Raw genomic sequence first — 27,545 nt, forward strand, 5'->3', positions numbered from 1 at the left:
GAACATCATATGAAATCAGAACCGTATCTACCATTAAGGACACTGAGGTCATATTCTTGGTATTTTCCAGAAATTTGTCAAAACAGAAATAATCGTTGGATGTGCATACTCCCGACGGTTCTTGAACGAATTATGTGTGATGAATGCTTCTATCAGGAAAAATAACCAAATCTAAGCTTAAAATTATGATATTTCATCAAAATCTCATTAAAGATTTCACCAAAAATACACCGTTTGCACTCACCACAGTCTGCGCTCCTCAGCGTGACTGGGAAGCCATGAACGACTCGGCTGAGACCAACAGGCACACAACACAAATTCAGAGAATCTCTGACTGAACTACAGACTGTTTACACGGGGCAGAGAGGAGAGGACAAGAGAGGTGGTAGAGGTTGTAAAAATTTTTCCCAATATCAGTAACACTTCCAGGCATTTGGAACAATGTTGTATAGATTCCTTTTTTTTCAATTTCTGTTTTGTAAATCATCAAAGAAAGCCGTGGTTCTGTTGTTTCTATAGAGGAGCAGGACTAACAGCTGGGGGTGCAGAGGATTAAGCATCCCAGAGTAAGTTTTTTTGTGCCATTAAAAAAATATTCATTTTGTTAGACTGATTCTGGCATTATCTTTACACGCCAAATAAAGACATATATAAAGCATTTAGTATTACTCCATTAAATGTTATTCCTGGCAGCGTGGAGAGAGCTGTGGACCTTTACGTTGGGAAAAACACTTTTATGCAGCCCATTCTTTCTCTGTAATTGTATGTAGTTTTCCTGGTAAGTAATCTGTTGCTAAAAGAAGGTGAATGAGATTACAATCCTCTGAGACAGGTGCTTAGTTGTGTTGATCTTATAAGCAGTAGAACATGTGCAAAGGCTCCATTTAAATAGAAATTGCACAGCTACCTAAAATAATAAATATTAAATGAAAAATCTAAATACTAAAAATGTTGAGATATTTCAAAAATCTTAGCTATAGCCCTTGTGAAATAAATATGAAATGATAAGTTAGAAGGTGTTGTTCAAGTCAGCCACCCTCTGCACTCCCCACAAAAGTAAAGTCAATAAGTAGCTTAAAGAGAAGAGAAGAGATCCAACAGAATCCCACTCATACAGAGGTAATCTGTGGTAAAGTAGTGTGTTTGTCCCCTGGGCTAGTTCACTGACTCACAGGCTTTTTTATCAGATACATTCACACTTCATTATGGCTGATCCCTGCAGCCAAACACACCCAAACACACATTCTGCCCCGTCAGCTACAGTGAAGAAGTAATTAAACTTAGTAGCTCCGCTGCACCGCCACAAACAAACTGAGTCTGGCTTTAGGATCAAAGATATAGTGAATACACTCAAAGTGTGTGTGTGTGTGTGTGTGTGTGTGTGTGTGTGTTTATGTGTGCATGTACAGTCAGTCAACATAAACACATGCAAAGAAATGCTAAGGGAGGTAATCTGACCTTCACGCTCTGGTGGCAGACTGTAGAGAGAAAGAACAAGAGACGGAGAGAGAGAGAGAGAGGAAGACATGAGGCAAGAAGTGGAAAGGAGAGCTCCTCCAGACCGGAGGGCTTCAGAGACTAATTAACTTGAGAGACATGACCTTTCTCTCCTCCTCCCTGTGAGAGAACATGCCAGTGTGTGTATTTTGAATCAATACAAGGGCAGAGTCATCACAGCCAGATGGACCCAGTACATCATGTCTCATCATCGCGTGAGAGCCAGAGAGCGAGAGGTATAGAGGAAGGGAAAGAGAGAATTCACAGAATACCATTTTAAACGCTGACCTCTTAAACGCCACCTCAGAAACGTATCTGAGATGTCTGTGAATGTATCTGTGCATGTGTGAGCACCAATCTAATATGTTAGACCTTCAGGATTAGGACATGTTGGCCGGTCTGACTGCTTCAGAGGGCTGTTTGAGAACAAGCTTATAAGGAGGTTTAATGTTATAAGGTTTGGATTAAATTTGGCAGATAAATTGATTTATTTGACAATAAAAAAATTAAATATAAGATTCAAAAATCCTAGTCCTAACATACACAATAAAGCAAAAAAGCTTCTATAAAAGAGTAAGAGGTTTCCTTGTCAGGCAAGAGGTTCAAAACATGCAGACATGATTTAAAGCTGAAGTAGGTGAGATTGGAGCAAATATGATTAACATTTTTTTTGTTATAATATATATATATATATATATCGTGACAGTAGTACATGAGACAGGTAACCTGAAAAAGTCATGTTCCTCCGTGTCCTCCGGTGTTTTAACGGCATTTGAAAGATTTCACAGACTGGAGGAAAACAACCAATCATAGCTGATCTGAGGTCAGCTGTCAATCACTCTGAACTCCGACCAAACGGTCAAACTAGGCAGCGCTGATCAAATATGAATCAATATTCTGTTACGTTAATGCCTATTTCTCTCCTCAGATGTTCTCAGAATCATCTTGTAGTGCACGGTTTAGCTGTAAAATGAGAATGTTTGTGAAGCCGCCGCCATTGTGAAATCTGGTGAGGGAACGCCAAGTTCTGGTCACATGACCGGAGCACAGCCAATAGGAACGCTCTGTCTCTGAAATGACCTGTGATTGGTCAAAGTCTCCCGTCACGGGCTAGATGTTCTAAAGTCTGAAAACAGAGCCTTGAGGAGGAGCAGAAGTCTAGTTTTCTCTCAGAACACTTGTATTACAATATGATGAAAGGTTATTATGGAATTTTTGCCCAAAGATGCCAAACATATACTGCCTACTGCAGCTTTAAGTAGGGCTGTCAAAGTTAATACGATAACGCGTTTATGCAAATTCGTTTTGGCGCCACTAATTTCTTTAACCCGTTAACGCAACATGCAATCTTTAGGTTGTAGCGGCTCAGTTTTAAAGCTAGAGTGAAGATCCTGGTATAATATGAAACTAGACTAAACCTGATGAATCCATCGGTACCAAACATGTCATACTAGCTTGTCATGAAGGAGGCTAAATAACACTACAAACTTGCGCTAAATTTTGGTGAGGAAAAGCTGTCATGGTCATTTTCAAAGGGGTCCCTTGACCTCTGACCTCCAGATATGTGAATGTAAATGGGTTCTATGGGTACCCACGAGTCTCCCCTTTACAGACATGCCCACTTTATGATAATCAGAAACCCTCACAGGTACTGACCTGTGAGGATTTCTGGACAATATCTGTCATTGTTTTGTGTTGTTAATTGATTTACAATTCTAAATATATACATACATTTGCATAAAGCAGCATATTTGTCCACTCCCATGTTGATAAGAGTATTAAATACTTGACTAATCTCCCTTTAACGTACATTTTGAACAGATAAAAAATGTGTGATTAATTTTCAATTAATCGCGATTAAATATTTGAATCGATTGACAGCACTAGATTTAACGAATGCATTTCAAGCCCTACTCAGTCTGATGTGGCTTCAATGATCCAAGAACATACCAGAGAACTGCAGCTGTAAACTGCAGCAAACACAAGGCTTTCATCCAGGAGACCGCTGTTCGAGTCCCATCTGTTAAAATTCACTTTCACGTTACAATCAGCTGTTTGTTCATGTCCCATCTTAACAACGCTCAGTTTCCTTTTCACTTTACAAACATAGCAGTTTTAAGTCCAACCATGTCGTTTTTTCCTAAACATAACAAAGAGGTTTTGTTGCCAAGTGACAAGGCGGCAGTGTGTGACGAGTCGGGATGAGAACATGTTGACTCTGCCAAGATGGCGACGGCCGAAGCCGTGCACTTTGAGCTTCACCACCGCTCTTCAGAAACCTGTGGGTGACGTCACGGAGACTACGTCCACCTTTGATACAATCTATGGTTTAGCCACAAAAACAGCATGGTTAGGTTTAGAGAAGGAACAGGGTTTGCTAATTTATTAGGGGGTCTTTGTTGTCATAGTTACAATAAGAAGGTTAGTGAAAGACTGCAGTCATGTTTAAAAGAAACCAACATTGACTATCGGTGGGGGATGGGAAACGAACAGTGACCTCCTGTGTGACGTTTCCATGATCCTTCCACCTCAACCTCAATCAACCTGCCTGACTAGTCACTAAATCACTGAGCTTCCAGCAACACCTACATTTCACTGTGCTTCTTTCTTACCTCACATGTACTATGCAAGGTCAGGGTCCCCACAAGTACAGCAATACAAACGTGTGTGTGTGTGTGTGTGTGTGTGTGTGTGTGTGTGTGTGTATATTTGTGAGTGTCAGACCAGTCCACCCAAAATGTCAGTGAGTGGGCCGTGAGAAAATGCAGTGAACTCTCACTTATCAAATATCAGCAGACACCACTTTGCTAACTAGCACACAGGAGAACAAACTACTGAGCCCAATAATGTGAAGTCGTTGAAGTTGGTCGGATGCTGCAACTTTCAGTGAGAGACAGAGAGAGAGAGAGAGAGAGAGAGCGAGAGAGAGAGAGAGAGAGAGAGAAACGTAGAGAGAAAGGATAGAGTAAGTAAGAGTGTGTGTGTTTGTGTGCGTGGGGCAATCCCCTTAAATAGACACCAGCGGATGCAGCGGGACATTGAGAGGAGACAGAGGTGAAAAAGACGGAGGAATAGAGGCAAAATCAAGCATCCCCTCCGCTGGAGGGGGACAATTAGGACATCTAGGTGTGTGTGTGTGTGAGAGGAGGAGTGTATTGTACATATACTGTATGTCTGCCTGGGTGTGTTTCTGGGTGTGTTTCTGTGTGTGTGTGTGTGTGTGTGTGTGTGTGTGTGTGTGCGTGTGCGTGCCCTCATGTAGGAGTTTTGGTGCTCAGTGAGAGTTGGTGCTACACAACACTGAATGCTGATGTTCCTCGTCTGAATTCAACACTAAACCTGCCCACAGCAGCTCGGAGCCCTCAGGAGCAGCTCACTGACACGGGACTGTGTGTCCTCGTCTGAGAGGAGGAGTGCTGCTGAATACAATATGTGTGTGTGTGTGTGTCTGTTAGAACACAGTTTACACGGCATGCTTACAAACAACTGAATCTAATTTTACCTCAAAAGGTGAAGCTGTGTGTGTGTAACTGTGTGTGTATAACTGTATATAATTGTGTATAACTGTGTGTAACTGTGTGTAACTGTGTGTAACTGTGTATAACTGTGTATAACTGTGTGTAACTGTGTGTAACTGTATATAATTGTGTATAACTGTGTGTAACTGTGTATAACTGTGTGTGTGTGTAACTGTGTGTAACTGTGTGTCTCTGTGTGTAACTGTGTGTAACTGTGTGTCTTTGTGTATAACTGTGTGTCTCTGTGTGTAACTGTGTGTAACTGTGTGTCTTTGTGTATAACTGTGTGTCTCTGTGTGTAACTGTGTGTAACTGTGTATAACTGTGTGTCTCTGTGTGTAACTGTGTACTCACCCTTGCTTGATCTTCAAGTGAAACAGGCTTTAGTGTTTTATTGCATTCACGTGCGCGTTGTTGGGACTTTCTTCAGACTTGAGGTGCTCACCATCTGACGTGTGATGTTTAGTCTGAAACAGAGAAAGAGCTCTTGAGTTTCACTGAATATGTATCCAGATGTGTTGTGGTATGCTAGTAAGCTAATATTAAATGTCTAGTTTTGTTAAATCACAAATATCCACACTTTAGTCCTGTCAGCTTTTCCCCTGCAAACCATGAGCATGAGTGGTGAACAAACAGAACCAATATTACAATAAGGACTTTGTTCTCCACTTCCCTTAGCTGCTACAAATTTGACCTTTAACCCAACAGTCGTTAACTCTATAAACATCTGGAGAGCCTCCATGCTCTCTCCCACTTCTAATCCTTTATTTGTACCCTCTTCTATGGACTCAACCTTTGGGGTTTGGTTTAATAGAGGTAGAACTCCCTTTAACCATCTTTATGACCATAGGTCTTTTATCTCCTTTGCAGAACTTTCAAAAAATATATCTTCAACGTTCCACTTGTGTCTTTTTTTCTAATAAGGCATTTTATACAGAATACAGAAAGGGAAGTTTGGGGTCCTCTGCTTGAGCTGTTGCCCCCGCGACCCGACCCCGGATATGCGGTTGAAGATGAAATGAATGAATTAATAAACAGAATCCCCGCCCGGACCTCGCCGCACTGGGGACCAAGGACTCGCTGCGCCCTCTCTCCCCGCCAGATCGGGTTCTCGCCCCACGTAAAAAGGGGCCAGGGGTCTGCGCCGATGTCGGCAACCCACCCGACCCGTCTTGAAACACGGATGAAGGAGTCATGGGGTGCGAGTCATGGTGTGCAAGCAAAATCCAATGGCGCAATGAAAGTGAGGGCCGGTGCACGCCGGCTGAGGTGGGATCCCCGCCCCGCGGGGACGGGCGCACCAACGGCCCGTCTCGCCCACACCGTCAGGGAGGTGGAGCCTGAGGACCCGAAAGGTGGTGACGAGAGGTTAGCATCACACTGCCGTAAAGTGGTATCGGAGCCGTTGTATCAAAGCCGTTTTGCGAGGTTCTGGTTGAAGCGTTTTATTGGCTGTCAGGGTTAAATGGATCAGGCTGGGCCTGTGCTGTTCTCAATAGTGTAAATGTGCTGTTCTCAATAGTGTAAATGTGCTGTTCTCAATAGTGTAAATGACCCCCTCCTCTACATTTACAGCTCATTTTCTTCCCTTCAGAAGAATATATTCACAAGCATCCATTCTTGTTCAGTATGATAAACAGCCTCCACACACCGTCCATCACAGTCAACCTGAAGCCTTCATTTGGTTTTGTCAAAGTGCTGCTTTTATTGTTACTTCATTATCCCTGAGTTGAATGTTTTCTTATGAGTGTGCTTGTTATTTCACAGTCCACTTATGGCCAATCACCTGGCACTCAAAGTAAGAAATGGAAGCATCTAAGAGGAAGCAATCCATCCCAAACATGTCGCCTCACAAACTTTATTGTCTATGCAGAGCATCTTTGTTAGTCTGGTCAGCAGTTCATTTCACTGTAAAGTTGATGTCTTTAAAAGGACACAAATTTAAATATTAATGATGCATTTACACACACCATTCATTTCAAAGTGAATCAGAGAATATGTAAACATAATGTCTCTATATTGAATTGATATATTACATGTATTGTATTTATACATATGTAATCTAAATCTGTATTGGACATATTCTAACTTTTGACAGTGTTGATTTCAAAAATGGTTTTCACTGGTCTCAATGGTCGGCTGTCTGTCAACAATCTATAATAAGACTCTGCAGCAATAGTTGGACACATTGTGTGGTGGACACAATGTTTTTATAGCCTTAAAGGGACTGTTTGTAACTTTTTAAGTTTCTAAATGTACCGGGTCGGGACACATGCGCGCTCGCATATGCACGCTTGCGTGTGGCCGGAGTCACTCCTCCGCTGCCCGACTGCCTTCACTCACACACCGCGCGCGTTCTCGCTGTCTCGCTCCACCTCTAGACGTGAACGCGCGCTCACTTCCCACTGCAGAAGAGTTAGTTTAGCTCTGAGAATATCTAGTGAATGTTCAGTGGACGTTTGTTCAGAAATAACTGCTGCAGCTCCTCCAGACCAACAGAGGTTTCCCCTGTCTTGTGAAGTGACGGGGCTCCGCAGCGAGAAACGTTATCAGCGGGGCTGAAGCAGGAAGAGAAACGTTACCGTCCCCCGTTGGATGCCGGTGTCTCCCTGCGGGCGCGCTCGGAGACGATAACGTTTCTCTTCCTGCTTCAGCCAGCAGGAAAAGCCAACACTAGGATCAGCATTGATTCATGGAGAGACCTTCGTCTGGTCAGCTAACATTACTGCCAAGCAGCTGAAATATAGAGTGATAATGTGATGTATATTGTGCTCGTTCATGTCTATGTAGAGCGAGCAAGCTCGAGCCCGACGCTGACTTTCGTTGACTTTACGGCCACAAGTGTCGCTGTTAACAAGCACTTCTGAAAGTTACAAATAGTCCCTTTAAAGGCTCATGTAAAAGAAAAATAGCAGAAAGACCGTGAACTGATTTTAATAGAGACCGTAGACCTGTTTTACTTTGTTTATGATGTAACAAGACTGAAGGGCGAATTCACAAAGAATGGATTGCGGCCACTGATAGTAGGGCTGCAACTAACGATTATTTTCATTATCAATAAATTGCCAAGTATTTTGTAGATTAATCGTTTAGTCTACACAATATCAGAAAATATTGAAAAATAAGTCCAAGGTGATGTCTTGTTTTGTCAGTACAAAACACAAAGATATTCAGTTCAATATGGTATAAAACAGGAAATCTCCTTATTTGAGAGGCTGAAAACAGCTTTTCTGCCATTTTTACTACATCAACGATTATCAAAATAGGTCCAATTCATAAAAGATATTGCACTAATGATATAATAGCACAAACAGGGCCATAAAGTTTTGCAGCTGATTGATTGATTGATGTGCAATTTGAAAACCTATTTTAAATAAGTGCAGATAGAACAGGAGCACTGAAACACTATTTGCTTGGCAGCGCAGTTAAGTGTGCATTTCATCCTTTGCGGGTGCTTTGAGAATTATACGGTTTCTATGTTTGTCTCATTTGTGCAGGTTTAGCATCCACAAGATTCTACAGCCATGATAGCAGTTCTGTGAGGCTGTACTTAGGAACAGTTTGAGCTAGATGCTAACATCAGTATGCTCACCAAAGTTAGATTTCATCCTGACAGGAACATAAATGTCTATACCAAATGTCATGGCAACCCATCCAATAGTTGTTGAGATTTCAGTCTGGACCAAGTGACAGACAAACATTGCCATCCCTGGATACAATGTACTTGCATGGCTAATATAAAACCTTTAACAGCTTCAGAAAGCTTAAATCGTTTTTGGTTTGGTAGTTGTTTTTAGATTTTGTTGTTTTGTAATGTTATCCAGTGGGATAATTTGTACCTTTTAAATGGTATTCTAAAATACCTCTCACGTCACTGTGTGCATGCCTGTCTGAACAAAGAATTCAATAAGCAGAGAAAACACATCCTTCTCATTATTTAAAGAGAAAAAAAGTAAAGGAAACCCAAAGCTGAGTTGGTCCTAGTTGGGAGTGTGTTCATTCATGTGTGTCCCATATAGCTGGAAAACTCTATGCTTGTATTGACTTCAACAAAACAACATATATTGATCCTCTCTCCCCTGCCTCCCCTCTTTCTCTCTTTTTTTCAGTTAATTCTAGAAGGCAACACTGAACCTGAGTCCATCTGAGATCCCCCAGGCCGGCCACCTTGGTCCTGCACTATTATCACGAGATACCACCATCACATGCAGCTACAATCAGGAGTACAAGGGTCAAAGCCACAGCAGCGGGGAGCAGGAATCTAATATATTGCTGTGACACTCTCACATTCATGTGCAGTGGAGCAGTTCTCCGTATAAAAGTACCATTTAAACTTTTAACCCTTATTTATCTGTGAAAACACCCTACTTAACATCCACAGAGTAACACGCCTGGGTACTGAAAAGTTTACTCCAAATGTATATGAAAAAAGAACAACAGAAACCAATAAAGTTTGCTAATTCGCTAATTAGATCCCCAGTTGCCGCCAGAGTTGGCAAGGCTGTGCTTTTTGGGAATGGAGCGTGCCTTGAACCAATCAAAAAGCTCATTTGAAACAATAATAAACAATAAACACTGTGTGCTCTCCCTCCATCTTTAAAAAGCTTTGACGCCTTCAGAGTTCTTACATAAGATCTCAAAAAGAAACACTCAGCTGCCTCTGATGTAACCGCTTCAAGGGTAGAAAGCGCTCAATCTGTAAATGATCTAACTTGATTTAATTTTGTTTTTGAAAACTATTGAGATGTAATTAGTCTGAAGTCAAAACTAAACACTTTTGGTGGAGTAAACACTTGGCCTGCAGCCGAAGTACCAATTGGGAAAAAAATAATTTGATTTATGTAATATATCACATTATTGAATTATAGAAACCTGAGTTCAGTTTTGAGGTTGAATTAGATGCATAATGGATAACTTTAGTTCTGCATATGGCTTTCAAGAAGTTAAAGGAGCATGCTGGTGTTTTTGCATCTTTCATAAACATTTTGCATACTTGCATCGCATCATCTGTTGGTTCCCTTTTTTATTTCAAAACAAAATCAGGCAGATACTTAAAACTCGTGGAAAGGTAATCCGTTACGATGAACATTTAAATGGCATTTGCTTCTCCCTATCACTGTGTTGTAATGAAAGCTATGTGACTGAATTGAAAAGCCTGGCAGTGTGGTGCATTCATGTGTTGGTGGGTGCAGTCCTTTTAATGTAGTGTTTCGATATTCTGTCTTTACATTCTCGTGACTAAAGAGGAACTAACTTGCATCTGTGTGTGTACCTGAGCAAATATCATTGCAGATATCTTCTAAATTCAGTGGCTTTCGGTGAATTTATGAGGTTAAACATGTACTGTACTTGTCATGTGTTTTCTTACATCAGAAGTCGCGTATAGTGTCTGTCTGGGAAAAATGTTTAGGGCCGTCCTTGACCAAAGAGATTCTTAGTCGACTAACACTCGTACTATTTCGTCAACTAATCGATCGGGTTGATTTAAAGCTGAAGTAGGCGAGATTGGAGCAAATATGATTAAAAAAAGTTATTTTTATAAAGCGGTTGCTATATCGTGACAGTAGCTCATGAAACAGGTAACCTGAAAAAAATCACGTGTGTCTGTGTCCTCCGATGTCCTTTGGTGTCCTCCGGTGTCCTCCAGTGCTCCTAACGGCATCTGCAAGATCTCACGGTCAAACTAGGCAGTGCTGATCAAATATGAATCAATATTCTGTTACATTAATGTCTATTTCTCTCCTCACATGTTCTCAGAATCATCTTGTTGTGTACTGTTTCGATATAAAATGGGAAAGTTTGTGACGCCACTGCCATTGTGAAATCTGGTGAAGGAATACCAAGTTCCGGTCACATGACTGGAGCACAGCCAATAGGAACGCTCTCTCAATGAATTCTCCAGTCACAGGCTAGATGTTCTAAAGCCTGAAAACAGAGCCATGAGGAGGAGCAGAAGTCTAGTTTTCTCTCAGAACACTTGAATTACAATATGCTGAAAGGTTATTATGTGATTTTTGCCCAATGATGCCAAAAATATACTGCCTACTGAAGCTTTAATCAACAGATCTGTAAAACTGAGTTTCTCCACAAAGAATATCACAAAAGCACCACTTTAAATCTGGTGTTTACCAGATAATCATAAGTTTCTTGGAAATAAGTCATTCAGCGTGAAAAATCACTAATCAACGAAATAAATCTTAGTTGACTAAGACCAAAAACACTAATCGACTAAGAGAGGGCCGCCCTGAAAGTTTTCCCTGCTAAGTAAGTGGATTAAAGAGCCTAAGCCTAAGAGCCTGAACTAGTAGTCAATTATTCAAACCAGGAGGACTCTGAGGACAGAGGAGTAGATGTGATAAGGCTACACATTTTTTAATCCATCAATCCAGTCATACATTCTTGTACACTTTATACGTAGCTCTGCCTATTTTAACCTACTAACATTATATCTAGACATCAAGATATCTCCATCACTATCCTACAATCATATATCATGCTAGATCAGTGATATTTGTCACTTGACTTGATCAGTTAATCAGAACAAGCTTTATCCAGGTACACAGCCATTCAGCCCTGTCTCCTAAAAAGGAAGGAGGGGTGGTGGATGGGTCAAACTAACACCGGACTGTCTCCTAGGAGACCGCACTTCATGTCCCGTGTGAATCGCGTCATTTTAAGCCAAATTAAGATGTTTTTTATACGAAACCGAACCCAGTAGTTTTGTTGCCAAAACCCAATTAAGTCATTTTGTTGCGTTTTCTTTTTTGTTTTGTTTTGTTTCAATTTACAACATTAACCACGTGTTTAAAAGTGTTTAAAAGTGTTTAAAACGACTGCGACCGCAATCTGGGAGAAAATATGTTTCCCCTTGAAACCTAATTGAGAATGTTCCTTAGTTGTATGGGAACTTAATTCTGTAGGAGACCGGGTTGCAGCCAATATAGTGATTTTACTGACATTGCAATGAAGCACCGACTGTTTGTCTGGGAGTTTGTGTTTGTGTCCAGCTCAGCCTCTGATTGAACAGAAACTCCACTTCTCTCTGTTATGTTCCTACAGTCTCTGTTCTCTCTTGCCTTTGACTTTGTATGCAATCACACTATGTCTAAAATTTGCTTCACATTCTGTATGAATGAGTCTACAGCCATTCTAGAGCCTCTGTGAGGCTGGACTGAGGCACAGCTAAATGCTAACGTCAGCATGCTAACATGCTAACATGCTCTCAATAACAATGCTAACATGCCAATGTTTAGCAGGTATAATGGTTACCATGTTCACCATCTTAGTTTAGCAAATTAGCCCTAAACACAAATTACAGGTGAGGCATTTTAGGATGACATTAATTTGCTAGTATTTGGTCATAAATTAAAGTATCGGACAAACTAAAGTTTTGACCTCATGATGGCGAAAGATGATTTGCAATGGCAATCCATCTGATCACTGTTGAGACATTTCACTCAAAACCACAAAAGTTATCATCTCTGATGAAGACGCAGTTGGCGTCGAAACGTTAGTCTTTAACAAAGTTGATTGCCTTAAATCTGTGTGCTCTAGTGTGTTTTGGACTGGCTCTCTGAAGTCTCTCCTGTTACAAGATCGCCCGATTCTGTGAGCACCAGACAGGACTACTATTCCTTGTGAAACGGTTGAAGCGCACCTTTCTTCTCACAAATGCATTCCTCACGGTGGCGCTAGAGGAAAGGTCATGGGATCATCACAGTAATTAGGATGTGGACCATGAACGTCTGCACAAAATTTCATGACGATCCATCCAATAGTTGTTGAGATATTTCGATCTAAAGCAAAGTGTAGGATCAACCACCACACTGACATAGAGCCACGCTGCTATGCATCTAAAACTTATCTTCCACTCTACAAAAATAGCATCAGTAGTGTTAAAGATGCAACAGATTGTGATAGATATTAAACCATCCAGGCGTCACAGGGGAATGTTTGTACGTAATTACATCTCGAGGTAACACCTCTCTGACAGCAGAAGCAATTAAATCAAACAATGCAGTCATGTTGTGCAGTATAGAGCCACTCGCAAGTGTTACAGTCATTCACAACATGTGCGACAGAAGTGATGACAAGAGTTCGAGTGCATCTGACAAAGCATCGTAATGAAAATGTTGGATGTGACACAGACTGCGGCATTGCAGAGAGTGGATACAGTGGAAGAGGAATACATGAGACGTAACAAGTAGAGGAAGGAGAGAAAAGAAAAGAAAGGAGAGAAAAGAAATGCAGTTTGGTAGATTTTGTAGTGATATGCTGCAACATCAGGTGGGAAGGAAGATAGATTGTAACCAAGAGCAGATAGACTAGAGGAGATGGAGAGGCTGAAAAACAGATGGGACCCAAACACACACACACACACACCTACCTTAAGACACACACACACACACACATAGAGGAAATAGGAATATATTTTCACTGATCATATACTTGGACCAAAAGGATATCGTCTTCTTTTTCTTTGTTTTTTACAAAGACACAGTGTTAGATACACAAATAAATAGTCTCCGTAGCTCTCTCTCTCTCTCTCCCACACACACACACACACACACACACACACACACACACACACACACACAGCTGCGTACTTCTATTATCTTTGCGAGGACACTCGTTGACAATATGCATTCCCTAGCCCCTTACCCTAACCATCACGACTAAATGCCTGACCCCAACCCTTATACCCTACCATAAACCTAATTCTAACCTGGACATAAAACCAAGTTTGAACCCTCAAAAAAGCCTTTGAAGGTCTGTCCGAAGGTGAGGACCGGCCAAAATGTCCTCACTTTCCAAAAATGTCTTCACTCTGAAGGTCTAAATCTCAAACTGGTCCTCACAAAGATAGCTGTACAAAAACACACACACACACAGCACTGATGGAAACACTTTATTCCACTCAAGTAGCTTTCTGCTGATTGCACGCTCTCTCTTCAGGGATCTCTTCTCTCTAAATGGTTTAAGGCATTAATGCACAATCAATACTATTTACATACACAAAAACAACACACACACACACACACACACACACACACACACACACGCACACACGCACACACACACACGCACACGAACACACACACATGGGAGAGGGAATATTCCCTGCCTTATTGGCAATCAATACTGACATCCCAGTTAACCCATAAGATCAGCGTTTCCTGATGAGAAGCTCAAATGTAGCAAAAAGAAAAATACATCCAAGAGTAGTAGTGGCAAAATGAAAACACATACATATAATAAATCAATACCGGACATCCCCTTTTTGCTTTAATTATCATCAAAATGCTTCGTCTCGATTTATACTTCCACCTGATCAGATGTTGTGTTGAAGTCGTTCACTTAAATCACCAAACGGATCAATTTCAGCGAGCGTCTCAAGCCGTTTGAGCGATCAGTGAAATGCTAAGTCATGATTTAAACAGCTTTAAGGAAAAAGGTGAGTAAGCAAAACCACTCCGGTCTTTACAAGCACATAAATATGAAGCACTTAAGGAAATCCATAGTAGGGGCTTCATTAGTGACTGAGCAAGTCCTCACAGCTAACGACCTGCCACTTCTGGTGCCAATACGAACAATTACATTCATACGCTTTTAAAGTCTTGGCGACCTGGTCATTTCTGATCTGAGAACAGTCCATCACTGATGACATATCATACCCGATCTGAATAAGGAACAGTTTGTGTGAGAAACACAACTCAGTGTAGAATCAGTTGAGCTGACAGCTTGGTTGAATGGTGAGTAACAGTTGGTGCAAACATCCACTGCCTATTCAACTTTTGACATGGGACTGATTATCCTGCCTGGAATATAACAATATTACATATCAAAGTCAATATTCTTTCACTATAAATATACAATCAATTTTATAAAGAAACATTTTCAGCAATGATCGACAAATAAGCAGAAAATGCCTCCCTTAAAGGAGCAGTGTGTACGATTTGGTGCCATCTAGCCGTGAGGTTGCAGATTGCAACCAACTGAAACTTCTCCTGTGTGCCAAGTAGGGATGTCACGATACCAGAAATCTAGTAGTCGATACCAATACAAGTGAATTTCCACAATTCTCAATACCAAATTCGATACCACAGTAAAAAAAACAAAAAAAACAATAAATCACATGTAATGTGTACATGTGTCTATATATATATATATATCATTAGTTTAAATTCACTGACATGGTGACATTTCACTGGGTAAAGACTACCAGAGGTGGGACCAAGTCATTTTTTTGCAAGTCACAAGTAAGTCTAAGTCTGTGACTCAAGTCCCAACTCAGGTCTCGAGTCCTAAACAAGCCATATCTGCTCTTCACCAGATGTAATGTGATTTTAGCAGCAGAGTAACTGGATCCAACTGGTGCTCAATAACATAACGTGATTGGATGCTGTTGGATCGGTTCAAACTAAGTGGATCTGGGGAGTTAAGTGTAAGTTAATCAAATGCAAGTCTCAATAACATTCACCGGAAATACAGAGTCCAGAGTTCAATAAAAAACAAAACACCACTTTTCAGAGATTTAGCAATAAGCAACAAAAGATAGTTATTCAGTTTGTTCAGTTCAGTTCAGTTTTTTCCCTCACGAGTGAATCCTCTTCTCCAACATGGAGGATCTCTGCATCTCTTGATCTCGCTGCTGGATGGTGCTGTTGTGTGTGTGTGTGTGTGTGTGTGTGTGTCAATCTCCGACAGAGAGCAGAGGACAGAAGCAGCCATATTTGGCGCTTGGCGGGTGTTAACTTGCAGGCATCGTACGGTACCGTCGGTACTGTAGAAAACGAGAACCGACACGTTTTTAGAATTTTAGCATCGACTTGGTACCGAAGTACCGGTTCCTGTGACATCCCTAGTGCCAAGCATGTAGGAGAACTACGGTGGCCAACGCAAAAACGTGAAGACGTGAATGTCCCTCTCTAGAGCCAAAGTTTGGTTTGTCCGTTCTGGGCTACTGTAGAAACATGGTGGAGAGAAAACTGGAGAAAATGCAACTGAGCTGCTGCTTTTCTACTTCATGTGATAAATAACTAAATATGTATATACATATATATCACTTATCACTACATAAAATAGATATAATGTCTGTGCCACAAATTGTATTTTTAAAATCAGATTCCATCATTTTGTTTTAAGCCTGTTTTTTTAAACCAATTACTTCCTAATGTTTAATAAAGTAATACTTTAAGTTTAGAATTTTTATGAAATCTGAAGATAATGGGCTCCATATACATAGAATATGAAATATTAATTTGACATTATAAATAATGTTCATTCACAAAACTTGAGTCCATGTCTCTAACTGTACATCTACTGTAGTTGTTGCTCAGCTGATGCAGTAAATAGCAGGTATGGATAAAAAACAACTGTCGATTATATATATGGAAGATAAAGAAAAATAAACAAGCTGGTGTGTGTGATCTTCCATTTTGATGTTGGGCCGAGTATTAAACAGGAAAAGATCAGCTCAGGTTGAGATTATCATTTTTGTAACCAAAAAAACTACAGTGGCTGTTCCCTCGCTAACGCGTTTGGCTTCCAGGAAAAAGAGATGAATGATTACTCTGAGCACGTGAGGTCAATAAAGACATCAGTTAACCTATTCATCATAATGGATAATACATAATTAGCCTGGCTTGGCTTCATGGAACTTTATAGAGGCTAAACCTTCGATATACACAAGCACTAAATCAGTGTTGTAGTCAAGAAAGACCACCTAAACCAAGATCAAGTCACAACCCAGACCAGACTGTATCGAGATAAAGACAAGACCAAGACTTTGAGGGGTTGAGACCAAGTCAAGACCAAAACCAAGGCAGCACAAGACCGAGTCAAGACAAAGACCAGACCAGCGTGAGTCCTGTATGACATACTTAGGATAAAATGTGGAACATTAAAAACCACTGAGGCACTCCTAAAAATGATCTGAAGATTCACATTCCCATAACAACACCCACAGAACATATATGAAGATGCCTCTTCATTCACCTCTTTTATTGTCATATATACTGTATAAGTATGTATATACAGTATACAGATATTGTACCATGACAAATGACTCAAGGCACTGCAGAGGTGATGAGTATGAGTGAAAATTGTCCTTTGTTTTCTATGAGCAATCATAGTAATGATGTTAACTAATAAATCAGACGATGCAATTCGTTAATATCCCTGCAGTTGTGCTCTTAACCGGTCTTAAAATATCCAGAGTCTTTGTCTGGAGACCGACACCGATCTGCAGTACTACAACACTGCACTGAATATCAATATTAAAGGAATACCGGTGTTACCGGTGTTATCGGTGTTACACGGTGTCACACGGTGTCACACGGTGTTACACAGTGTTACACAGTGTTACCTCTGTTACCGCTGCTACCATTACACGGTGTTACATGGTGTTACCGTTGTTACACAGTGTTACCTGTGTTACATGTTGTTACACGGTGTTACACGGTGTTACACGGTGTCACACGGTGTTACACAGTGTTACCTCTGTTACCGCTGCTACCATTACACGGTGTTACACGGTGTTACCGTTGTTACACAGTGTTACCTGTGTTACATGTTGTTACACGGTGTTACACGATGTCACACAGTTTTACACGGTGTTACACGGTGTTACACGGTGTTACCCGGTGTTACCCGGTGTTACCGGTGTTACACAGTGTTACCTGTGTTACATGTTGTTACACGGTGTTACACAATGTCACACGGTCTTTGGGCACACACCAATACATTACTTGCCCATCGCCTCCATCGACGTTTTGCTTTTGTACAGAAATAAAACCCATTTAGTTCATTTTTCACACACGGGACGAGAGAGAGTTGACAAGACGATGGCGGAGGATTTGGTGTCAAACTGAAAAGCAAAAGTGCCTATTTGGAAAATTTCATATTTAAACCCGATGCTGTAAGGGGACCATAACGTTAATGTGGAAATCACCATGTGGAGGATGGCTGGTGTGTGCGCCGTAGTGGCACCAGGTAGACACCAGCATCCCCAAAGGGACAGCTCAACCAGAGAGGCCAGACACACCGCCATCCAACATTAAAGTCAAAGGAAGCGCTCTACGGATACTGACTATCATCTATTCTTGTAAAATGTCCAGTGACACCGGTGTTGTCACAGGTTTATTAACCAGTGGAACAAGTTCCTCATTGTGATATGAATAAAGATATACATGTACTGTTATACCTTTTAAGCTCCTTTTAAGAGAGGTTGTTTTTCACTGAAGTATTGCGAAGTATTTTCAAAATCTCTGAGCAGTCATTTGTTGTACATTTGAATTTACAATGCCAGAGAACAAAAGGCACAAATGTTTCAGCCAATAAGCCAAGTCAAACCTTCCTGCACATTTTATTTGATCTATTTCAATATTTATTTGAATAGGGACAGGTATACTGTATAGTAGAGCTGCAATGATTAATAGTCAACTATTAAATCAATTGCAAACTATTTGATAATCAATTAATCGGTTTGAATATTGTTTTAAGAAAACAAAGTTTAAATTCTCTGATTCCAGCTTCTTAAATGTGAATATTTTCTGGTTTCTTTCCTCCTCTATGACAGTAAAGTGAATATCTTTGAGTTGTGGACAAAACAAGACATTTGAGGACGTCACCTTTGGCTTTGGGAAACACTGATCAACATTATTCACCATTTTCTGAAATTTTATAGACCAACAACTAATCCATTTCTTCTGAAAAAGAAAATAATCAACAGACTAATCAACAATGAAAACAGACGTTAGTTGCAGCCCCAGTATATACTGTAGCATGAACCAATGCCACACACTATAGCATTTATAACCTAAGCTAATTTACAATTCCCGTCCCTAGTATACATTATACAGTGTACTGCTACAATCCTATACAACACATGAGAACTCAAAAACATAGAAACTGTTCATTCAGAGTGAGAACCAGTTTGCTTCAACTTCAACTTGTGTGAAACAAACACTCAGACACTTCTAGATTGGCATGTAGCAAGAGTGTGACAGACATTTCATGCCAGCCCATTATTCCTCTCTCTCACTGTCGCCCCTCTCCTCTTCATCGAAGTCTCTTTTTTCTCCTTCTATCTCGATCTTTTCTCTCTCTGCCCCCTCCCCCCCTCTTCACTGTCACTATCTCTCTCTGCCTTCCTCCAAGTCCATTATTTCTCCATTAAAACCCAGGATGACCCATGTAATTGCCTCCAATGACTGGGTCCTAATGAAAAAAACACATCGCATTAGTGGCGAGACGGCGTGTGTGTGTGTGTGTGTGGGTGTGTGCCTGTGTGTGTCTCTGCATGTCAAGCCGCCGGGCCTTGACCAAAGCAGATAATATTGTCTGTCAGACCTGCCTGTTACACCCTTTTAACCAGCATCTGTGAGTGCATGTGTGTGTGTGTGAGAGTTAGTGCCAATCTGCTGGAGCCTTGACCAATGCAGATAATATTCTCTCAGACCCGTGTTCCACCCTTTTAACCCAGCTGTGTGCGCGCGATTGTTTGTGTGACTCAAATTGCATTCCTAGACATGCATAAATATGAAGTCCAAAGCGCCTGTGTGAGTCAGTCGATGACAGAAGGGGGGTGCGTTCAAGCGTACTACATGTGGGAGTGTACGTCCAAGTGTGTGAGTGAGAGAAAATGAAATGAAGAAGGGAGCAGCGAGCAGAGAGGAAGATTGTAAATGCAAAAGAGAGAGAGGAAGAAGAGGCATTTTGTTTGACAGGCAGGCCTTGCGCTGTATAGATGCTCATGCATTGATTCAGTGGCTCAGAGGCACACAAAAAAAGCTTTCTCTTTGATTTCGTAAAGGCCGGCGTTGAAAATTGGGTGTAAAAGAAAGAAAGAGAAGTTAGGAGAAACATCGAGGGATGACTTCCAGAATCCAGAACACATACAGCAGCTACACAATCCTGTTTATCCTCAACAGGATGCACAGACAAAGACAGTCAGAGGTTATACTGGATGGGGACAGACCGAATAATTCACTGCAGCCTTGTCACAATGATCAACATGTCAGTCTTGCATTAATGCTGCTGCAGAACAAAGAGGTCAATATAACGTTTTATGAATGTTTCATTCTTTCACCAAATGAGCTCTATGAGATTCAGATGTGTCTCCTACATGAGGACTGGGTGTGTGCAGGTGACAAATAACACAAAATGATATATTATGATGAGATGTTTGCAACCAGACCCTCTGATTTGTGTGAAGGTGAGCAGGATTGCAGTTTGTAAGTTTCTTCCTGGTTAAAGAAACACGATCACAGCAAAGCTCCACACGCAGCAAAGAAACAACTTCAAAACTATAAATGGCATTCCGGTGCACCCGTTTCCAATGGTATTATCAACCGATTGGATGGGCGTTATCAGTGGTTATCTTCACCATTCTAATGCTTCAGATGGGCCAAGCTGCACCTACCATGTTGTGAAAGTGAAACTTTATTTGATCTTTTTTTTAGGTTTTTATATCATTCTGTAGCTTCACAGTGGTGTTCCTCGTGTATTTAAATCTGAACATTTAAATTTTGTACGTATGTTTTAGTGTCAAAATGCTATTTTCCCAAGCCCCTCTAAAAACACTAAAGTGGGCGTTTCCAGAACGCAGATTCCATTAATATTGTGAATTGAAACAAAACAACTTTAGGTTTAGGCAACAAAACTACTTGGTTAGGTTTTGGAAAATATTGCGGTTTGGGTTAAAATAAGTAAACTTGTGTCATATACTTTTCTTATTTAACTTACGTAACATGGCGTTAGTGAAGTACATAATTTACGTAACAAAAGTATACATAACAAGCTTACTTATTTTAACCGAACCATGATGAAATAACAGCACGATAAAATAAGTCAATGTTCAATTTTGGTTTGACGCTAGATACAAACATTGGTATCCTGGGTGGCTTTTCAAGCTGTGGGAGAGGCCCACTTCCTGCCAGGGTGGCCATCATTTGACAATCTTTTTAAGGGGGGGCACGCCTGATTAATTCCCCTAATGATCAACAGTCTGTCTGTTTGATGATCAGATGGATTTCAGGCATTTCAAAAATTTCCATCAGCTGTCGTACAGTTGGAGCAGTTCCACAATTTGACATCCCACATGGCTGCTGTCAGAGAATCTGTTTCAAACAGCAATGAGCTTGTTTTAATATTATTAGATTAGTATTTTACATCTCATGGCGAACTGTAGTCTTGACGGAAACTGTGCTGTGATATATAAAAACTGAACCTGAACCATCAACAAGTTCTTGCATCCAGTTCTCACTGCAAAACAGAGAGACCATATTGCCCACATCTTCCCAGACACATTTTCTTCTTCTTACTTTTTCTTAAAAATAGAATTATCACAGAACGCTGCCTTTTTTTGTCAACATTTCTGAGGGAAAGGCCTGACTAAAACTATGTTCAACTAGAAGAAGAAGAAGAGCTGTGTATCTTAAGGTTCGGGCAGTTTAATGGTTGATGAAGATTAAACCAGTTTCTAAAGAGGGACATGACAGAAAACAGGGCTTGATGATCCTCTACCTCATCGATTCAAGAGACAAGTTGTTGGGACACAAACTCTACCAAGCAGTCCATTTCAACTTTAATGATCCTAGTGGGGACATCGCACGACTGCAGCAACAAGTAACCATACAGTAGTGCCTTCCTTTTTTTCTCTTTTATCATCGCCATGCTTTGTGTGCTATATCTAATCAAGCAAAGATGAACAAGAGAGGCAGGTTTAGAGTGTAAAAGAGAATGAAAGAGACAGAGAGAGATATTGAAGAAAGGTCACGCAGGAAATAAAGATTGAAGTCTTGGAAATGAATTGAAACTGTCTTCAGTGAATTATTTGTCCAGACCACAAGATCATTCAACCCACACTTTTGAGTTTCAGTTTTTCCATTTCTCTTCCACTACAACATTAATTAATTCCTCTACTTTTTTTTTGGTCTCTTGCATTTCACCCTTCTTGACTTCACTTGCTCTATTTTGTTCCCTCAGGGGTTGTAGAGGGAAATTAATTCTCTCTCCTCGCTTTTGCTTCTTCAACCATTTTAGCATCTAGTTCTCTACCTTTCTCTTTGTATGGATGTATAACATATGCATGTATGTACTGTAAGATACCAGTCTAAGTATTCGTCCTGTCTATGGGTGTCACAAGAACCGATACTTCGGTTCTACCAAGTCAGTGCCAAAATTTTGAAAACGCCGACAGGACTCATTTTTCTACAGTACCACAGGTGCCGTCAGGGCTTGATACCAACAACGTCTCGTTGCCCCGGTGACGATAGAAAATGTGTTTGGGACACACTAAACTCACTATCGATGAACCCTGTTTTTCCCTGATAGTGTTACACTGTGAACAACAAATCTGTGATGAAATTTGTCAGGATGAGAGCTAGTTAACGTTCAGGATTCACACTCTTTTCTAGAGAAATTTCCCCAGGACTTTACATTTACATTTGAAGGATAATGTAACCCAAATTATTCAGAGTTACAGCCTGTGTTGAAATCATTTTCCAGGACAACATAAGAATTTTTCTCTCATTTTCCATGTGTTTTTCATGACTGGAAAATTGGTCAACTGTTTTCCAGGTTTTCCAGGACGCCTGGGCCCCCTAACGTTAGCTGTTAGCTCTGTGCGGGACTGCGCTGCTTACCAGCTGCCAACAGCTAACGTTAACTAGCTCTCTTCCTGCTGAGTTCAACACGGGAGGTGCCACTGATTTACATTATGATGCGTTCAGGCTCTATTCAGTAAAAATGTAGTGTAGGAATGAGTATTGGGTGAAGGTAATCATGACGTTATCAAGATGTGTTCGAATGTAATCTTGTAAAATATAATTATAGTAGTAATAAAAATAGATAATAGAGGGAATTATGACCTGTTTAACTTCCTAAAAAAAACCTGTATGTAAACGGTAATAAAGCAGTGGATGTTGAAGTTCTTGAGATTTATTGTTTGACATTTGTTTTTTACCGTGGTATCAAATTGGGTATCGAGAATCATGGAATTTCACTGGTATTGGTATCAACTCCTAAATTTCTGTTATCGTGACATCCCTACTTCTGTCTAATCTCCATTTTCCTTATTTTTGTCCCTCCTCTTCACTGCCTTCCTCCATCTTTCTATACTTTGGGTAGAGATTGGATACAAGAGTGGGCAAGAAGTCTGAAAAACATCCTTAAATCACTCCTCTTCCCTCCATTTTTTCTTTCCCTCCTCCGCCTTCTTGCACCTCAGCCTTTTATCCATGAACCCTTTTATTAATTGTGCGTTGCTTTCTCATACACCTGACACCTCTAAATCTCTCCACCTCCTCCTTCTTTTCATTTTCCCTTTTCCAAATTCTGGCACGCCTTTTCTCTGCCATTAATCCCTCGCTGTCCTTAAATCTTCCTCAGGCCCGCTCTCCCTCCGTTTGGCCCATTCATTCCGGTTCCCCTCCGTCTTCCTGTAGGGCCCGATATCTCCCTCCTCCTAAAGATTGCCCTGTCATTTCTCCGCCGCATTGCCTGTCCTTTTGTGTTTATCGCTGCATCTTCCCGTGTCACCTTGTCCGCTTCCCCCGAGCGAGCAAACAGTTGCGCTTGAAGCTGTGGTTCATCTTTTGTGTCCAAGTGAAAAATCTAGTAGTAAATAATATACATAATGGCGTTCGTGCTTAATTCAAGGAATGGATGAAATGTGTTTTTTTTATGTGACGACTCATCCCGTTCTCATCTTATCACCGATGCACAGCCTCAGCTATATACTCTCATATCACGTAGTTTCATTTCAGAGTTCTCTGCAGCCATATTTCTTCTCTGACTCATTGTAACAAAGATGTGCTTGTGAACCAACACGTCTTTGAGTTTGTCTAATAAGTCGGTAGCACTCTGCCATGCAGCACCTCTTTGTTTCTTACAATACAACACTTATTTTCCTCTTCACACAAACATCTCTCTATCCTGCATCTGAAGGTTCACAATGATTGAGTAAAAATGCGTCCACAATTTGGAGAGTTTTCTATGAGTAATGAAGTGGCAATCCGCCATTTGCTAAAACGTATGCTGGCATAGACAGAGACGGGTTCACACTTTTGTCTTCCAGTTAATAAGGACATTTTGTGAAGAATAAACTTGATGAGAACTGTCTGATTCGATTTCTTTGACCTGATCCATTTGTGCTTCTTGGGTGACGCAATCATACCTCAAATGCTTTGATAATTCTAGATCAGGGGTGCTCAAACTTTTTCCCTTGGTGGGCCGAAACCGGAACTTAACGGTGGGCCAAAAGCATTATCCTAATGTGCTCTTAAGATGCAAAATGGTACCAGGATCCCAAGTTCTCCGAATTGAATATTCTTTTAGCTTTTACTCAGCTGGCCCGTTAAAACCCACCTGCTGAATACAATTGGGCTCATTTCCAGTCATACCCAATTTATGAAATTCCAAGACTGTTTAGGGACCCCAGCGTGCAGAAATATAACTATGAACACTATAAATAAAACACAATTTTTTAGAAAAAGCGAAACGAAGACATTTATACTGCATACAAAACACTGCATGTTTTTGCCCCAAACTGCATGTGATTCTCATAAAGTGGACATGTCTGTAAAGGGGAGACTCGTGGGTACCCATAGAACCCATTTACATTCACTGATCTGGAGGTCAGAGGTCAAGGGACCCCTGTGAAAATGGCCATGCCAGTTTTTCCTCGCCAGAATTTATCCTAACTTCTGAGCGTTAATTAGCCTCCTTCCCGACAAGCTACCATGACATGGTTGGTACCGATGGATTCCTTAGGTTACCTAGTTTCCTATGATACCGGTACCTTCACTCTAGCCTGATACAGCCTCTGAAAGACAGTAGAGTCAGTCGGGATTGCCTGACATACATCTGGTGGGCCAAATCAAACCTTATGACAGTTCCTGTTCTAGAGGATCAACATAATGCAGCATGCAGAGAAAAAGCTCACATTTCCTGAGGACTTAAGCCACAGTCACAGAGTTGTCTATATGAAACCAATGAGGCTTGCTCTGGTGATTAAATTAAAACCGGATTTTGCATATAGATTGGATTGGCAGATTAGAGAAGAAACACAGCAATTCTATAATTACAACAGCACATACAGCCAGGGCTCTATGCAATTTCCAGTGTAGGTCAACTGGGAGAGCAAGGCATTAGGGCAGAGATCGGTACCAGGAGCTGACAGCATCATGAGCTGCTGTCTAAGTAAATATGGCCCTAATGACCACAATGACAACCTTGCCATGTTGATGTTCAGCAGATATAATGTTGACCATGTTCACCATCCATTATGAAAAGTTCAAGGATCATCAAAGTTGTTACAACTCAGGGGGGCACGAATATTTGCACCAAATTTCATGGCAATCCATCCATTACTTGCTGAGATATTTCAGTCTGGAGCAAAGTGAAAGACGGACCGACAGACCAAAACTGCCATCCTTTGAGCCACAAAATGAAATGACTGAAATGATATTTGAATGAGTTCAGAGGCTGGATCCGCCAGAGGACGTGTTGCATGAAGGAGAGTCCTTCAGAGTATCTCAATGTTGAACATGTGTTTCTTCTACAAATAAAACTGTTCAGCCGCACAGAGATCCAAACTAATGGTGCATTCAGGAGCTCCTCGCTATCCTCAAACATTTCTAATTTGATCACCAGGTTATTGCCCTCAAAGAGCCAACAAAGCGTAAAAAACAGTGGTCAACTGGGATAAGTTGAATGGTCTCTGAGTTTCCTCCAAACTCAGGCAAAATAAGATTGAATTTCTTGATTATATTTCGAGCAACCTTTGAAACACGACCTTGAGATTTTATTTTTGACCTTGGAAACATGAAACAATCCTCCCACAAGATTCTGGAGCTTTTAAATGTATTAAACGAACCTTGTCGAACATTAATGGCGTGTTCAGAGACTTTTAGATCCAGTTCATGTGTGCTTCTGTAATTCTACTCTCATAAACACTGAATGTCCTCACAGGGACAAAAAGGAAGGAAAATACATCCACCCATATCTTCACTATCAGAACTTTGCGTGTGTCTTCACGGTGTCATAATTGTTATGCAATGTCAGCATCTGCATCTTCGCAAAGTGTAAACTTTTAATCCGGTGGCATGGGGTCTTGGCGCCCAGCCGAGGAGATTACGCACTAACACATACAGAGTTAAATTAATGATAATCAAAATCAAAGTGAAGCCGCAGAGGGGGAAAAGATGCTTAACACGAAGCAACGAGAGACGAAGATGAAAGGACACATGGAGAGTGACTAAGATTGAGAAAGACACGTAAAGAGAGAGGAAGAGAGGTTTGCCAGATAACAGAAGGATCGTACAAAAAAAGCAACATGATCTCGTCCCTATTCGTCATATTTTGCTGCTTGGGCAGAATCCTTTTGCGTAGTATCTTAAAGGGACGGTCTGTAACTTCTTACACGTATAAATCATTGCGGGTCGGTGTCCCATGCGCGCTCGCGTGTGGCTACGCTGTACAGACTTAGACTCCAACAAAAACTACCCTGGAGGCACCAAAACCTCTTGGTTGTATCTAGTGAAGCCCGTCTGTTAAACAGTGTTGCGGGGGAGACCGTAGCTTTGGTCTCCAGGACCGGAGTCTCTGCTGTACTCTGCTCCTCTGCCTGCCTTCACTCACACACCACGCTCGTTCTCGCTCTTTCGCTCTACTCTCACGTGCGTGCGCGCACACTCCACACTGCAGTAGAGTTAGTAGCTCTGAGAATATCTAGTGAATGTACAGTGGACGTTTGTGCAGAAATAACTGCTGCAGCTCCTCCAGACCAACAGAGGTTTCCCGTGTCTTGTGAAGTGACGGGGCTACGTAGAGAGAAACGTTATCGTCTCCGACCAAAACTCCGGTGTCTCCCCTGTTCCCTCCGGCCGCGGTCGGGAGGCTGAGGCAGGAAAAGCCAACACTAGGATCAGCATTGATTCATGGAGAGACCTTCGTCTGGTCAGCTAACATTACTGCCAAGCAGCTGAAATATAGAGTGATATTGTGCTTTTAGCTGACGTGTGTCGCCTCACTGTTTTGACGGATGCTCGTTCACATTCAGGTAGCGCGTGCACACTGGCAAGCACGAGCAACAGGACGCTGTCTTTCTTTGACTTAACGGCCACAGGTGTCGCTGTTACAACCAATTTCTGATTCTAACAAACAGTTCCTTTAATGCAGAAGGTTTGCGCGTGGTTCACATTGTGAAACGGTCACGGATTAGGCTACAAAGCTACTTGATTAGGGTTAGAAAAAAAAATCATAATTAAAATAAGCATGGTTGTAAGTAATTTAAGCTTTAGTCGTAATGTCATGAGACTCAGTGGTGTAGCATCACGTGACATAATGTCGTCAGTAAAAATAAATGAAGGACTAAAGTCCTGTGTGTGTTTGACCCATCCACCATACTTCCCACCCACCCTTAGACAACTTTCTCTCTCTTAATACTAAGTCCGTTGCTCTGAACCTCTAATAATGATGTGGATGGGTTTACATTACATTACACAAACAACCGGATGGTGGAGT

At 41.2% G+C, this 27,545-nt stretch overlaps 1 protein-coding gene across 1 annotated transcript in view; it reads right to left on the bottom strand.

Moving 5' to 3' along the window:
- htr2cl1 (5-hydroxytryptamine (serotonin) receptor 2C, G protein-coupled-like 1) overlaps window positions 1-27,545 on the bottom strand; it is a 245,508-nt gene that overhangs the window by 133,604 nt on the left and 84,359 nt on the right. Inside the window, 2 exon segments of the mRNA XM_074622871.1 lie at window positions 1,459-1,478; window positions 5,370-5,482. The gene's annotated coding sequence lies outside the window, so the exon portion shown is untranslated.

This window comes from Sebastes fasciatus, chromosome 22 (genome assembly GCF_043250625.1).
Source record: "Sebastes fasciatus isolate fSebFas1 chromosome 22, fSebFas1.pri, whole genome shotgun sequence".
Classification (NCBI taxonomy): Eukaryota; Metazoa; Chordata; class Actinopteri; order Perciformes; family Sebastidae; genus Sebastes; species Sebastes fasciatus.